Here is a 14,519-nt window from a genome sequence, read left to right as displayed (position 1 = left end):
TTGTAGATGGCAACTGGGCGGGAGAACCTGTCAGGTTCATCAACGTGTATGCGTCCCCACTGAAGAATGAGCGTTTGGAGCTTTTCCAGACCCTGCGGCTTCAGCTTGCCACCACCAGGACCTTAGTGATGGCCGGGGATTTCAACTGCCCCATCGAGGAGGACGGTCGTAGTTCTGGCACATCTGCCAAGTTGGACATCACGTCCAAGCTGCTCATCGAGATGGTAACCGAGGCCTCTCTTCAGGACGTGGTGGGCTCCATGGGGAGAGGCTCCACGAACTATTCGTGGAGCCGACCCGATGGCTCACTCCGCTCCAGGATTGACTTTGTGTTCACCTCTCGGGCAGTCAGGCAGAGTAGGCACTCGATGGTCTCCTGCTTCTTCTCCGACCACAGAGCCATTCACTTACAAGGTGTCCTCGGCGACGGTTTTCCGTCCAGCCCCGGCTCCTGGAAGCTGAATTGTGCTCTGCTGGCTCAGGATGAAGTCGTGGAGGAGCTGAGAGCAGCCTACGCAATGTGGCAGTCCTACAAGGGTAGCTTCCAAACAGTCTCTGATTGGTGGGAATATGTTAAACTTGAGTTTCGCTGTTTCTTTCAGGCCAAGGGTCGACAACAGGAGTGTGAGAAGAGGAGGGACTTCAGAGGGCTGCAGCGCGAGCTGCGGTCGCTGCAGGACCTTCTTCACTGCGGCTGGGACGTGAGGGAGGAGCTGGAGGAGACCAAGAAGAGCCTGAAAAGGCACTTTGAGGAGGAGTCCAAGCGAATCATCTTCCGTTCCAAAGTGGAGAATCTGGAGAAGGGTGAGAAATGTAACTCATTCTTTTTCAGGAAACTTCATGCCGGTCACACGCCCCTGAACGAGCTGCGAGACGAGAGCGGAAACATGCGACGTGGGAAGGAGGACGTGATGAGGGTCGTCAGCGACTTCTACAGCGAACTCTACTCCCACAAGACTACCGACCCCGACGCTGCTGATAAGTTCCTGTCAGGTATCACTAACCATCTTGATCCTGCAGGCACGGCAGCCTTGGACAAACCTCTGATGGTGGGCGAATTGCTCTCTGCCGCTAAATCCTTTAGGACCGGCAGGACCCCGGGCAGTGATGGTCTTCCAGCGGAGCTCTATGTAGCGCTGGGAGACCTCATCTGTCCGGACCTGTTGGACCTGTACGAGGAGATGGTGGTGGAGGGTAGAATGCCTCCATCTTTGAGGGAAGGAATGGTCACGATCCTGTACAAGCGGAAGGGAGAGAGGTGCGACCTGAGGAATTGGCGTCCCATCACTCTGCTCAACGTGGACTACAAGATCCTGGCCAAGACGATGGCGACACGACTTAAGACGGTCATCGGACGGATCATCCACCCGGACCAGACCTGCGGCATCCCTGGACGTCGCATCGCAGACAGCCTCGCTCTCGTGCGGGACACGGTCGAGTACATCAAGGTCCGCCGCGCACACGCGGCCCTGGTCTCCTTGGATCAGGAGAAGGCCTTCGACCGGGTTTCCCACGAGTTCATGGGCCGAGCTCTGCACCGGTTAGGTTTGGGTAACATGTTTTGTTCGTATGTCCGTCTGATGTATTTTGATATCCACAGCTCGGTGTTGGTGAACGGCTGGAAGACTGACCCCTTCCCTGTCCTCTCTGGGGTCAGACAAGGCTGCCCTCTATCACCTCTTCTTTTTGTTTGTGTTATAGAACTCTTCGCAGAGGCTATCCGGCAGAATGGAGAGATCAGAGGGATCACCGCACCGGGTCCGGGACGACACGAGGTCAAGTGCTCGCTCTACATGGACGACGTCACCGTCTTCTGCGCTGATCGTGGTTCAGTCGACGCCCTCGTCCAGACGTGTGAGAGGTTCGGCCGGGCTTCAGGGGCCAAAGTCAACTGCAGGAAGTCGGAAGCCATGCTCTTCGGGGATTGGCAGCCGGCCTCCTCCGCCCCCTTCCCCTTCAACATTCAACCGGATTTCCTCAAGGTGCTGGGAGTCTGGTTCGGGAAGGAAGGAGCGGCCCTCAAGTCCTGGCAAGAACGCTTGGCCAAGGTGAAGCAACGGATCGGACTCTGGAGCCTCAGACACCTCACTTGTGAGGGTAAGGCACTCGTCCTGCGTAATGAGGTCCTGCCCGTCTTGCAGTACACGGCGCAGGCCTGGCCCCCACACGTCACTGTGTGCAGGGCCATTACCAGGACAGTGTTTCACTTTGTCTGGGGATCCAAGATGGACAGAGTCAGGCGGGCCGTCATGTACAAGGAGCCTCGCAAGGGTGGGAAGGGCGTTCCAGATATCCCCACCCTCCTGCGATCCTCTTTTGTGTGTGATTGTGTCCGCCGGACTTTGCAAGTCAAGAATGGCTCCGCGGGCAGGTCCATGTCTCGCTTCTTCCTGCTTCCTCTTTGGAGGCGACTCGGCTGGGACAAGTGGGACAGCTCCTTCCCCTACAACTGGACGACGCCATGGTTCTACGGAGACGTCGTTCGATTTGTGGGGGAGCATCAACTGGAGGGACTCAAGCCCGACTTGTGGAAGCCCAAAACTATCCACAAGCTAATCAGAGCCAAGGATGACGTGGAGAACATCACAGGACTTCACCAGGACACGCTGGAGACTGTGTGGACAAATGTGTCGTCTGACAGGCTGACCAACGGGCACAAGGACTTGTCGTGGATGGCGATTCAGGGCGGACTGCCCGTCCGGTCATTCATGCATGCCCGGAACCTGTGCAAGACCCGGTACTGCCCAAGGTGCCCCTTCGTGGAGGAAACATCTTTGCACACTTTTTGGGACTGCGGATTTGCACAGCGCCTATTGACTGCACTTGAGGACGACCTGAGGAACTCTGTCCCCAGGGCGAGCCTATCGCACCATTCTGTGCTTTACGGACTCTTCCCTGGGGTTCATACCGTCGGAGCCATCCAGGAGGCTTGGCGCCTTATGAACTGCTTCAAGGATGCCGTTTGGGTCGCCAGGAACCGGCTCATCTTGAGGAGGGAGAGGATGTCCATCCAGGACTGCCGCAGGCTGATCCACAGCCTGCTCAGAGACTATTCCATCATGGACGGTCCGGAGGACGAGGACGAGGACTAACCCCTCCTCCTCCATTCCCCTTATGTGTCTTGTCTTTCAATAAAGCTTCGGGCCTGTGATTTTCCCCTCCCCATCCCCTTTTTCCCAATCCCCATCCCTTATCACAGTTCGTCGTACTGTATTGATTGACATGCTTTTTCTTTCAGATTGAGTGTTTTGTGTAGCATAGGGGTGTGATGTGTCTAGTTAGTGCGTCGTATCCTCATGCTATGTAAATATGATGTAGAATTCTGTGTGTACTGGGCTGCGGCACTGTACACTGTCTGTTAACTTATTTTTTGTGCTAATAAAAGATATATTCAATCAAAAAAATCTGTTCTTATCAGTTTAATATCTGATACGTCCCCTATCTGGGGACCATATATTAAATGGATTTTTAGAACAGGGAGATGGAAAAAGAGCTTGCTCTGTCCACTCCACGCATTGACCTGGTATTGCAGTATCTCCAGGACCGGTGCACCCCTTCTTTAATGCAGTTTCTAAAATCAGAAAGAATTGAATTCAATGTTTTTTGTTCATTTTGCTTGTTTGTCGGATTTTGGGATGGACTCTTTGGCTTTGCTTTTCTTCTCCTCATTGGATTTTTCATGTTCAAAGTTGCAGAAGCCAGATTACAAGCTCATTTTGGTTCAACTTCAGCAACTGTGCATTGCATTGCCATGTAATGTGATGCAATGCTATCTTTCTAGCTCTCCCTTTTTACTTCCTTTTGGATAAACAGACATATTAGGCAAGCATTTTGGAGCTTTCACCTAAATAACTACAGGTGGTGAGATAAGCTGCACAATATAATTGACCTTTCAGTATATTGTTGCACACACACCATCTATTTAGCAAATGCCCTTGTTATCAACAGCAGCCTTTTAAACTCACCTGAGCTAACAGGTATGTGCGCTGGTTACTCTGCTGCGCTTAAAATTTCTTTTTTGGTTTGCTACAATGCCTTTTCTGAAACGTTGTCTCCTTCTGCTGGAACACTGACTTATTTCATTTAATGCCTGCAGACTATAAAAGAGAACCCAACCCAAAAAGTTTGGTTGATTAGTCTGTGGCATTCTGTTAAACTGTTGCTTATGGCGGTCTCTGTGAGCTTCTCAGCGACATTCAGCCAGCCAGGTATCCTGCCTGCAGTAGATGGAATGTGGCAATGGAACGCTGGCTGCGCGTGTCATAATAGGCTCTGAGCCTTTATATACCTGTGCACAGCAGCAGCCACCTTCAGTCTGCTGCTGGACAGCCAGCAGCAGCAGCAGGAGAGGTATGTAATCAGGAGCCCTCCTGCTAAGGGTAGACAGCTGCTCGTTCCACCCCACCCCCGCCTTAATTGGTTCTCCTCCCTTCCAACGGTGTTGAGGCGGGTGGGAACAGCAGGGGGTGAAGGTGCTGTGTTTAAAGAGGTGGAGTTATGCAGATCTAAAACGCGTGGATTGCAGCAGCAGCAAGCCGAAAAGTGCAGGCATGTAAGGGATCTAGAGGTTGACAACATGTCTTCTTAACGGGAGTCCAGGAGCTCATCTCCACAAATGGACTTTTCAGGATCCTTGGGTGGCTCCGTAGTTTGAAACCAATTCTGGTTATCGCTTCTCGGCCTTTTGGCTAAGATCAAGTGTAGTATCTGTTCTTATCAGTTTAATATCTGATACGTCCCCTATCTGGGGACCATATATTAAATGGATTTTTAGAACAGGGAGATGGAAAAAGAGCTTGCTCTGTCCACTCCACGCATTGACCTGGTATTGCAGTATCTCCAGGACCGGTGCACCCCTTCTTTAATGCAGTTTCTAAAATCAGAAAGAATTGAATTCAATGTTTTTTGTTCATTTTGCTTGTTTGTCGGATTTTGGGATGGACTCTTTGGCTTTGCTTTTCTTCTCCTCATTGGATTTTTCATGTTCAAAGTTGCAGAAGCCAGATTACAAGCTCATTTTGGTTCAACTTCAGCAACTGTGCATTGCATTGCCATGTAATGTGATGCAATGCTATCTTTCTAGCTCTCCCTTTTTACTTCCTTTTGGATAAACAGACATATTAGGCAAGCATTTTGGAGCTTTCACCTAAATAACTACAGGTGGTGAGATAAGCTGCACAATATAATTGACCTTTCAGTATATTGTTGCACACACACCATCTATTTAGCAAATGCCCTTGTTATCAACAGCAGACTTTTAAACTCACCTGAGCTAACAGGTATGTGCGCTGGTTACTCTGCTGCGCTTAAAATTTCTTTTTTGGTTTGCTACAATGCCTTTTCTGAAACGTTGTCTCCTTCTGCTGGAACACTGACTTCTTTCATTTAATGCCTGCAGACTATAAAAGAGAACCCAACCCAAAAAGTTTGGTTGATTAGTCTGTGGCATTCTGTTAAACTGTTGCTTATGGCGGTCTCTGTGAGCTTCTCAGCGACATTCAGCCAGCCAGGTATCCTGCCTGCAGTAGATGGAATGTGGCAATGGAACGCTGGCTGCGCGTGTCATAATAGGCTCTGAGCCTTTATATACCTGTGCACAGCAGCAGCCACCTTCAGTCTGCTGCTGGACAGCCAGCAGCAGCAGCAGGAGAGGTATGTAATCAGGAGCCCTCCTGCTAAGGGTAGACAGCTGCTCGTTCCACCCCACCCCCCGCCTTAATTGGTTCTCCTCCCTTCCAACGGTGTTGAGGCGGGTGGGAACAGCAGGGGGTGAAGGTGCTGTGTTTAAAGAGGTGGAGTTATGCAGATCTAAAACGCGTGGATTGCAGCAGCAGCAAGCCGAAAAGTGCAGGCATGTAAGGGATCTAGAGGTTGACAACATGTCTTCTTAACGGGAGTCCAGGAGCTCATCTCCACAAATGGACTTTTCAGGATCCTTGGGTGGCTCCGTAGTTTGAAACCAATTCTGGTTATCGCTTCTCGGCCTTTTGGCTAAGATCAAGTGTAGTATCTGTTCTTATCAGTTTAATATCTGATACGTCCCCTATCTGGGGACCATATATGAAATGGATTTTTAGAACAGGGAGATGGAAAAAGAGCTTGCTCTGTCCACTCCACGCATTGACCTGGTATTGCAGTATCTCCAGGACCGGTGCACCCCTTCTTTAATGCAGTTTCTAAAATCAGAAAGAATTGAATTCAATGTTTTTTGTTCATTTTGCTTGTTTGTCGGATTTTGGGATGGACTCTTTGGCTTTGCTTTTCTTCTCCTCATTGGATTTTTCATGTTCAAAGTTGCAGAAGCCAGATTACAAGCTCATTTTGGTTCAACTTCAGCAACTGTGCATTGCATTGCCATGTAATGTGATGCAATGCTATCTTTCTAGCTCTCCCTTTTTACTTCCTTTTGGATAAACAGACATATTAGGCAAGCATTTTGGAGCTTTCACCTAAGTAACTACAGGTGGTGAGATAAGCTGCACAATATAATTGACCTTTCAGTATATTGTTGCACACACACCATCTATTTAGCAAATGCCCTTGTTATCAACAGCAGCCTTTTAAACTCACCTGAGCTAACAGGTATGTGCGCTGGTTACTCTGCTGCGCTTAAAATTTCTTTTTTGGTTTGCTACAATGCCTTTTCTGAAACGTTGTCTCCTTCTGCTGGAACACTGACTTCTTTCATTTAATGCCTGCAGACTATAAAAGAGAACCCAACCCAAAAAGTTTGGTTGATTAGTCTGTGGCATTCTGTTAAACTGTTGCTTATGGCGGTCTCTGTGAGCTTCTCAGCGACATTCAGCCAGCCAGGTATCCTGCCTGCAGTAGATGGAATGTGGCAATGGAACGCTGGCTGCGCGTGTCATAATAGGCTCTGAGCCTTTATATACCTGTGCACAGCAGCAGCCACCTTCAGTCTGCTGCTGGACAGCCAGCAGCAGCAGCAGCAGGAGAGGTATGTAATCAGGAGCCCTCCTGCTAAGGGTAGACAGCTGCTCGTTCCACCCCACCCCCCGCCTTAATTGGTTCTCCTCCCTTCCAACGGTGTTGAGGCGGGTGGGAACAGCAGGGGGTGAAGGTGCTGTGTTTAAAGAGGTGGAGTTATGCAGATCTAAAACGCGTGGATTGCAGCAGCAGCAAGCCGAAAAGTGCAGGCATGTAAGGGATCTAGAGGTTGACAACATGTCTTCTTAACGGGAGTCCAGGAGCTCATCTCCACAAATGGACTTTTCAGGATCCTTGGGTGGCTCCGTAGTTTGAAACCAATTCTGGTTATCGCTTCTCGGCCTTTTGGCTAAGATCAAGTGTAGTATCTGTTCTTATCAGTTTAATATCTGATACGTCCCCTATCTGGGGACCATATATTAAATGGATTTTTAGAACAGGGAGATGGAAAAAGAGCTTGCTCTGTCCACTCCACGCATTGACCTGGTATTGCAGTATCTCCAGGACCGGTGCACCCCTTCTTTAATGCAGTTTCTAAAATCAGAAAGAATTGAATTCAATGTTTTTTGTTCATTTTGCTTGTTTGTCGGATTTTGGGATGGACTCTTTGGCTTTGCTTTTCTTCTCCTCATTGGATTTTTCATGTTCAAAGTTGCAGAAGCCAGATTACAAGCTCATTTTGGTTCAACTTCAGCAACTGTGCATTGCATTGCCATGTAATGTGATGCAATGCTATCTTTCTAGCTCTCCCTTTTTACTTCCTTTTGGATAAACAGACATATTAGGCAAGCATTTTGGAGCTTTCACCTAAATAACTACAGGTAGTGAGATAAGCTGCACAATATAATTGACCTTTCAGTATATTGTTGCACACACACCATCTATTTAGCAAATGCCCTTGTTATCAACAGCAGCCTTTTAAACTCACCTGAGCTAACAGGTATGTGCGCTGGTTACTCTGCTGCGCTTAAAATTTCTTTTTTGGTTTGCTACAATGCCTTTTCTGAAACGTTGTCTCCTTCTGCTGGAACACTGACTTCTTTCATTTAATGCCTGCAGACTATAAAAGAGAACCCAACCCAAAAAGTTTGGTTGATTAGTCTGTGGCATTCTGTTAAACTGTTGCTTATGGCGGTCTCTGTGAGCTTCTCAGCGACATTCAGCCAGCCAGGTATCCTGCCTGCAGTAGATGGAATGTGGCAATGGAACGCTGGCTGCGCGTGTCATAATAGGCTCTGAGCCTTTATATACCTGTGCACAGCAGCAGCCACCTTCAGTCTGCTGCTGGACAGCCAGCAGCAGCAGCAGCAGGAGAGGTATGTAATCAGGAGCCCTCCTGCTAAGGGTAGACAGCTGCTCGTTCCACCCCACCCCCCGCCTTAATTGGTTCTCCTCCCTTCCAACGGTGTTGAGGCGGGTGGGAACAGCAGGGGGTGAAGGTGCTGTGTTTAAAGAGGTGGAGCTATGCAGATCTAAAACGCGTGGATTGCAGCAGCAGCAAGCCGAAAAGTGCAGGCATGTAAGGGATCTAGAAGTTGACAACATGTCTTCTTAACGGGAGTCCAGGAGCTCATCTCCACAAATGGACTTTTCAGGATCCTTGGGTGGCTCTGTAGTTTGAAACCAATTCTGGTTATCGCTTCTCGGCCTTTTGGCTAAGATCAAGTGTAGTATCTGTTCTTATCAGTTTAATATCTGATACGTCCCCTATCTGGGGACCATATATTAAATGGATTTTTAGAACAGGGAGATGGAAAAAGAGCTTGCTCTGTCCACTCCACGCATTGACCTGGTATTGCAGTATCTCCAGGACCGGTGCACCCCTTCTTTAATGCAGTTTCTAAAATCAGAAAGAATTGAATTCAATGTTTTTTGTTCATTTTGCTTGTTTGTCGGATTTTGGGATGGACTCTTTGGCTTTGCTTTTCTTCTCCTCATTGGATTTTTCATGTTCAAAGTTGCAGAAGCCAGATTACAAGCTCATTTTGGTTCAACTTCAGCAACTGTGCATTGCATTGCCATGTAATGTGATGCAATGCTATCTTTCTAGCTCTCCCTTTTTACTTCCTTTTGGATAAACAGACATATTAGGCAAGCATTTTGGAGCTTTCACCTAAATAACTACAGGTGGTGAGATAAGCTGCACAATATAATTGACCTTTCAGTATATTGTTGCACACACACCATCTATTTAGCAAATGCCCTTGTTATCAACAGCAGCCTTTTAAACTCACCTGAGCTAACAGGTATGTGCGCTGGTTACTCTGCTGCGCTTAAAATTTCTTTTTTGGTTTGCTTTTTTTTCAATGCCTTTTCTGAAACGTTGTCTCCTTCTGCTGGAACACTGACTTCTTTCATTTAATGCCTGCAGACTATAAAAGAGAACCCAACCCAAAAAGTTTGGTTGATTAGTCTGTGGCATTCTGTTAAACTGTTGCTTATGGCGGTCTCTGTGAGCTTCTCAGCGACATTCAGCCAGCCAGGTATCCTGCCTGCAGTAGATGGAATGTGGCAATGGAACGCTGGCTGCGCGTGTCATAATAGGCTCTGAGCCTTTATATACCTGTGCACAGCAGCAGCCACCTTCAGTCTGCTGCTGGACAGCCAGCAGCAGCAGCAGCAGGAGAGGTATGTAATCAGGAGCCCTCCTGCTAAGGGTAGACAGCTGCTCGTTCCACCCCACCCCCCGCCTTAATTGGTTCTCCTCCCTTCCAACGGTGTTGAGGCGGGTGGGAACAGCAGGGGGTGAAGGTGCTGTGTTTAAAGAGGTGGAGTTATGCAGATCTAAAACGCGTGGATTGCAGCAGCAGCAAGCCGAAAAGTGCGGGCATGTAAGGGATCTAGAGGTTGACAACATGTCTTCTTAACGGGAGTCCAGGAGCTCATCTCCACAAATGGACTTTTCAGGATCCTTGGGTGGCTCCGTAGTTTGAAACCAATTCTGGTTATCGCTTCTCGGCCTTTTGGCTAAGATCAAGTGTAGTATCTGTTCTTATCAGTTTAATATCTGATACGTCCCCTATCTGGGGACCATATATTAAATGGATTTTTATAACAGGGAGATGGAAAAAGAGCTTGCTCTGTCCACTCCACGCATTGACCTGGTATTGCAGTATCTCCAGGACCTTTGCACCCCTTCTTTAATGCAGTTTCTAAAATCAGAAAGAATTGAATTCAATGTTTTTTGTTCATTTTGCTTGTTTGTCGGATTTTGGGATGGACTCTTTGGCTTTGCTTTTCTTCTCCTCATTGGATTTTTCATGTTCAAAGTTGCAGAAGCCAGATTACAAGCTCATTTTGGTTCAACTTCAGCAACTGTGCATTGCATTGCCATGTAATGTGATGCAATGCTATCTTTCTAGCTCTCCCTTTTTACTTCCTTTTGGATAAACAGACATATTAGGCAAGCATTTTGGAGCTTTCACCTAAATAACTACAGGTGGTGAGATAAGCTGCACAATATAATTGACCTTTCAGTATATTGTTGCACACACACCATCTATTTAGCAAATGCCCTTGTTATCAACAGCAGCCTTTTAAACTCACCTGAGCTAACAGGTATGTGCGCTGGTTACTCTGCTGCGCTTAAAATTTCTTTTTTGGTTTGCTACAATGCCTTTTCTGAAACGTTGTCTCCTTCTGCTGGAACACTGACTTCTTTCATTTAATGCCTGCAGACTATAAAAGAGAACCCAACCCAAAAAGTTTGGTTGATTAGTCTGTGGCATTCTGTTAAACTGTTGCTTATGGCGGTCTCTGTGAGCTTCTCAGCGACATTCAGCCAGCCAGGTATCCTGCCTGCAGTAGATGGAATGTGGCAATGGAACGCTGGCTGCGCGTGTCATAATAGGCTCTGAGCCTTTATATACCTGTGCACAGCAGCAGCCACCTTCAGTCTGCTGCTGGACAGCCAGCAGCAGCAGCAGCAGGAGAGGTATGTAATCAGGAGCCCTCCTGCTAAGGGTAGACAGCTGCTCGTTCCACCCCACCCCCCGCCTTAATTGGTTCTCCTCCCTTCCAACGGTGTTGAGGCGGGTGGGAACAGCAGGGGGTGAAGGTGCTGTGTTTAAAGAGGTGGAGTTATGCAGATCTAAAACGCGTGGATTGCAGCAGCAGCAAGCCGAAAAGTGCAGGCATGTAAGGGATCTAGAGGTTGACAACATGTCTTCTTAACGGGAGTCCAGGAGCTCATCTCCACAAATGGACTTTTCAGCATCCTTGGGTGGCTCCGTAGTTTGAAACCAATTCTGGTTATCGCTTCTCGGCCTTTTGGCTAAGATCAAGTGTAGTATCTGTTCTTATCAGTTTAATATCTGATACGTCCCCTATCTGGGGACCATATATTAAATGGATTTTTAGAACAGGGAGATGGAAAAAGAGCTTGCTCTGTCCACTCCACGCATTGACCTGGTATTGCAGTATCTCCAGGACCGGTGCACCCCTTCTTTAATGCAGTTTCTAAAATCAGAAAGAATTGAATTCAATGTTTTTTGTTCATTTTGCTTGTTTGTCGGATTTTGGGATGGACTCTTTGGCTTTGCTTTTCTTCTCCTCATTGGATTTTTCATGTTCAAAGTTGCAGAAGCCAGATTACAAGCTCATTTTGGTTCAACTTCAGCAACTGTGCATTGCATTGCCATGTAATGTGATGCAATGCTATCTTTCTAGCTCTCCCTTTTTACTTCCTTTTGGATAAACAGACATATTAGGCAAGCATTTTGGAGCTTTCACCTAAATAACTACAGGTGGTGAGATAAGCTGCACAATATAATTGACCTTTCAGTATATTGTTGCACACACACCATCTATTTAGCAAATGCCCTTGTTATCAACAGCAGCCTTTTAAACTCACCTGAGCTAACAGGTATGTGCGCTGGTTACTCTGCTGCGCTTAAAATTTCTTTTTTGGTTTGCTACAATGCCTTTTCTGAAACGTTGTCTCCTTCTGCTGGAACACTGACTTCTTTCATTTAATGCCTGCAGACTATAAAAGAGAACCCAACCCAAAAAGTTTGGTTCATTAGTCTGTGGCATTCTGTTAAACTGTTGCTTATGGCGGTCTCTGTGAGCTTCTCAGCGACATTCAGCCAGCCAGGTATCCTGCCTGCAGTAGATGGAATGTGGCAATGGAACGCTGGCTGCGCGTGTCATAATAGGCTCTGAGCCTTTATATACCTGTGCACAGCAGCAGCCACCTTCAGTCTGCTGCTGGACAGCCAGCAGCAGCAGCAGCAGGAGAGGTATGTAATCAGGAGCCCTCCTGCTAAGGGTAGACAGCTGCTCGTTCCACCCCACCCCCCGCCTTAATTGGTTCTCCTCCCTTCCAACGGTGTTGAGGCGGGTGGGAACAGCAGGGGGTGAAGGTGCTGTGTTTAAAGAGGTGGAGTTATGCAGATCTAAAACGCGTGGATTGCAGCAGCAGCAAGCCGAAAAGTGCAGGCATGTAAGGGATCTAGAGGTTGACAACATGTCTTCTTAACGGGAGTCCAGGAGCTCATCTCCACAAATGGACTTTTCAGGATCCTTGGGTGGCTCCGTAGTTTGAAACCAATTCTGGTTATCGCTTCTCGGCCTTTTGGCTAAGATCAAGTGTAGTATCTGTTCTTATCAGTTTAATATCTGATACGTCCCCTATCTGGGGACCATATATTAAATGGATTTTTAGAACAGGGAGATGGAAAAAGAGCTTGCTCTGTCCACTCCACGCATTGACCTGGTATTGCAGTATCTCCAGGACCGGTGCACCCCTTCTTTAATGCAGTTTCTAAAATCAGAAAGAATTGAATTCAATGTTTTTTGTTCATTTTGCTTGTTTGTCGGATTTTGGGATGGACTCTTTGGCTTTGCTTTTCTTCTCCTCATTGGATTTTTCATGTTCAAAGTTGCAGAAGCCAGATTACAAGCTCATTTTGGTTCAACTTCAGCAACTGTGCATTGCATTGCCATGTAATGTGATGCAATGCTATCTTTCTAGCTCTCCCTTTTTACTTCCTTTTGGATAAACAGACATATTAGGCAAGCATTTTGGAGCTTTCACCTAAATAACTACAGGTGGTGAGATAAGCTGCACAATATAATTGACCTTTCAGTATATTGTTGCACACACACCATCTATTTAGCAAATGCCCTTGTTATCAACAGCAGCCTTTTAAACTCACCTGAGCTAACAGGTATGTGCGCTGGTTACTCTGCTGCGCTTAAAATTTCTTTTTTGGTTTGCTTTTTTTTCAATGCCTTTTCTGAAACGTTGTCTCCTTCTGCTGGAACACTGACTTCTTTCATTTAATGCCTGCAGACTATAAAAGAGAACCCAACCCAAAAAGTTTGGTTCATTAGTCTGTGGCATTCTGTTAAACTGTTGCTTATGGCGGTCTCTGTGAGCTTCTCAGCGACATTCAGCCAGCCAGGTATCCTGCCTGCAGTAGATGGAATGTGGCAATGGAACGCTGGCTGCGCGTGTCATAATAGGCTCTGAGCCTTTATATACCTGTGCACAGCAGCAGCCACCTTCAGTCTGCTGCTGGACAGCCAGCAGCAGCAGCAGCAGGAGAGGTATGTAATCAGGAGCCCTCCTGCTAAGGGTAGACAGCTGCTCGTTCCACCCCACCCCCCGCCTTAATTGGTTCTCCTCCCTTCCAACGGTGTTGAGGCGGGTGGGAACAGCAGGGGGTGAAGGTGCTGTGTTTAAAGAGGTGGAGTTATGCAGATCTAAAACGCGTGGATTGCAGCAGCAGCAAGCCGAAAAGTGCAGGCATGTAAGGGATCTAGAGGTTGACAACATGTCTTCTTAACGGGAGTCCAGGAGCTCATCTCCACAAATGGACTTTTCAGGATCCTTGGGTGGCTCCGTAGTTTGAAACCAATTCTGGTTATCGCTTCTCGGCCTTTTGGCTAAGATCAAGTGTAGTATCTGTTCTTATCAGTTTAATATCTGATACGTCCCCTATCTGGGGACCATATATTAAATGGATTTTTAGAACAGGGAGATGGAAAAAGAGCTTGCTCTGTCCACTCCACGCATTGACCTGGTATTGCAGTATCTCCAGGACCGGTGCACCCCTTCTTTAATGCAGTTTCTAAAATCAGAAAGAATTGAATTCAATGTTTTTTGTTCATTTTGCTTGTTTGTCGGATTTTGGGATGGACTCTTTGGCTTTGCTTTTCTTCTCCTCAATGGATTTTTCATGTTCAAAGTTGCAGAAGCCAGATTACAAGCTCATTTTGGTTCAACTTCAGCAACTGTGCATTGCATTGCCATGTAATGTGATGCAATGCTATCTTTCTAGCTCTCCCTTTTTACTTCCTTTTGGATAAACAGACATATTAGGCAAGCATTTTGGAGCTTTCACCTAAATAACTACAGGTGGTGAGATAAGCTGCACAATATAATTGACCTTTCAGTATATTGTTGCACACACACCATCTATTTAGCAAATGCCCTTGTTATCAACAGCAGCCTTTTAAACTCACCTGAGCTAACAGGTATGTGCGCTGGTTACTCTGCTGCGCTTAAAATTTCTTTTTTGGTTTGCTACAATGCCTTTTCTGAAACGTTGTCTCCTTCTGCTGGA

General features: G+C 47.1%; 9 non-coding genes across 9 annotated transcripts; all 9 read left to right on the top strand.

Moving 5' to 3' along the window:
* The first annotated feature begins 3,363 nt into the window (after positions 1 to 3,363).
* LOC141224407 (U2 spliceosomal RNA) lies at positions 3,364 to 3,557 on the top strand. Its single transcript, XR_012291832.1, has one exon. It is a non-coding gene; the product is annotated as a U2 spliceosomal RNA (small nuclear RNA).
* A 1,111-nt stretch (positions 3,558 to 4,668) lies between these two features.
* On the top strand, positions 4,669 to 4,859 carry LOC141224618 (U2 spliceosomal RNA). Its single transcript, XR_012291954.1, has one exon. It is a non-coding gene; the product is annotated as a U2 spliceosomal RNA (small nuclear RNA).
* Positions 4,860 to 5,971: 1,112 nt separating this feature from the next.
* Positions 5,972 to 6,162, top strand: LOC141225051 (U2 spliceosomal RNA). Its single transcript, XR_012292377.1, has one exon. It is a non-coding gene; the product is annotated as a U2 spliceosomal RNA (small nuclear RNA).
* A 1,115-nt stretch (positions 6,163 to 7,277) lies between these two features.
* On the top strand, positions 7,278 to 7,468 carry LOC141224617 (U2 spliceosomal RNA). Its single transcript, XR_012291953.1, has one exon. It is a non-coding gene; the product is annotated as a U2 spliceosomal RNA (small nuclear RNA).
* A 1,115-nt stretch (positions 7,469 to 8,583) lies between these two features.
* LOC141224615 (U2 spliceosomal RNA) lies at positions 8,584 to 8,774 on the top strand. The gene has a single exon (XR_012291951.1). It is a non-coding gene; the product is annotated as a U2 spliceosomal RNA (small nuclear RNA).
* A 1,121-nt stretch (positions 8,775 to 9,895) lies between these two features.
* LOC141224377 (U2 spliceosomal RNA) lies at positions 9,896 to 10,086 on the top strand. Its single transcript, XR_012291804.1, has one exon. It is a non-coding gene; the product is annotated as a U2 spliceosomal RNA (small nuclear RNA).
* Positions 10,087 to 11,201: 1,115 nt separating this feature from the next.
* LOC141224614 (U2 spliceosomal RNA) lies at positions 11,202 to 11,392 on the top strand. Its single transcript, XR_012291950.1, has one exon. It is a non-coding gene; the product is annotated as a U2 spliceosomal RNA (small nuclear RNA).
* A 1,115-nt stretch (positions 11,393 to 12,507) lies between these two features.
* LOC141224613 (U2 spliceosomal RNA) lies at positions 12,508 to 12,698 on the top strand. The gene has a single exon (XR_012291949.1). It is a non-coding gene; the product is annotated as a U2 spliceosomal RNA (small nuclear RNA).
* Positions 12,699 to 13,819: 1,121 nt separating this feature from the next.
* On the top strand, positions 13,820 to 14,010 carry LOC141224612 (U2 spliceosomal RNA). Its single transcript, XR_012291948.1, has one exon. It is a non-coding gene; the product is annotated as a U2 spliceosomal RNA (small nuclear RNA).
* Positions 14,011 to 14,519: the final 509 nt, after the last annotated feature.

The sequence above is a fragment of the Phyllobates terribilis genome, unplaced genomic scaffold, assembly GCF_046119375.1.
Source record: "Phyllobates terribilis strain yellow unplaced genomic scaffold, ASM4611937v1 Scaffold_393__1_contigs__length_1774422, whole genome shotgun sequence".
Classification (NCBI taxonomy): domain Eukaryota; kingdom Metazoa; phylum Chordata; class Amphibia; order Anura; family Dendrobatidae; genus Phyllobates; species Phyllobates terribilis.
The sequence above is the reverse complement of the archived record's forward strand: the minus strand, read 5'-3'. Positions and strand labels throughout refer to the sequence as shown.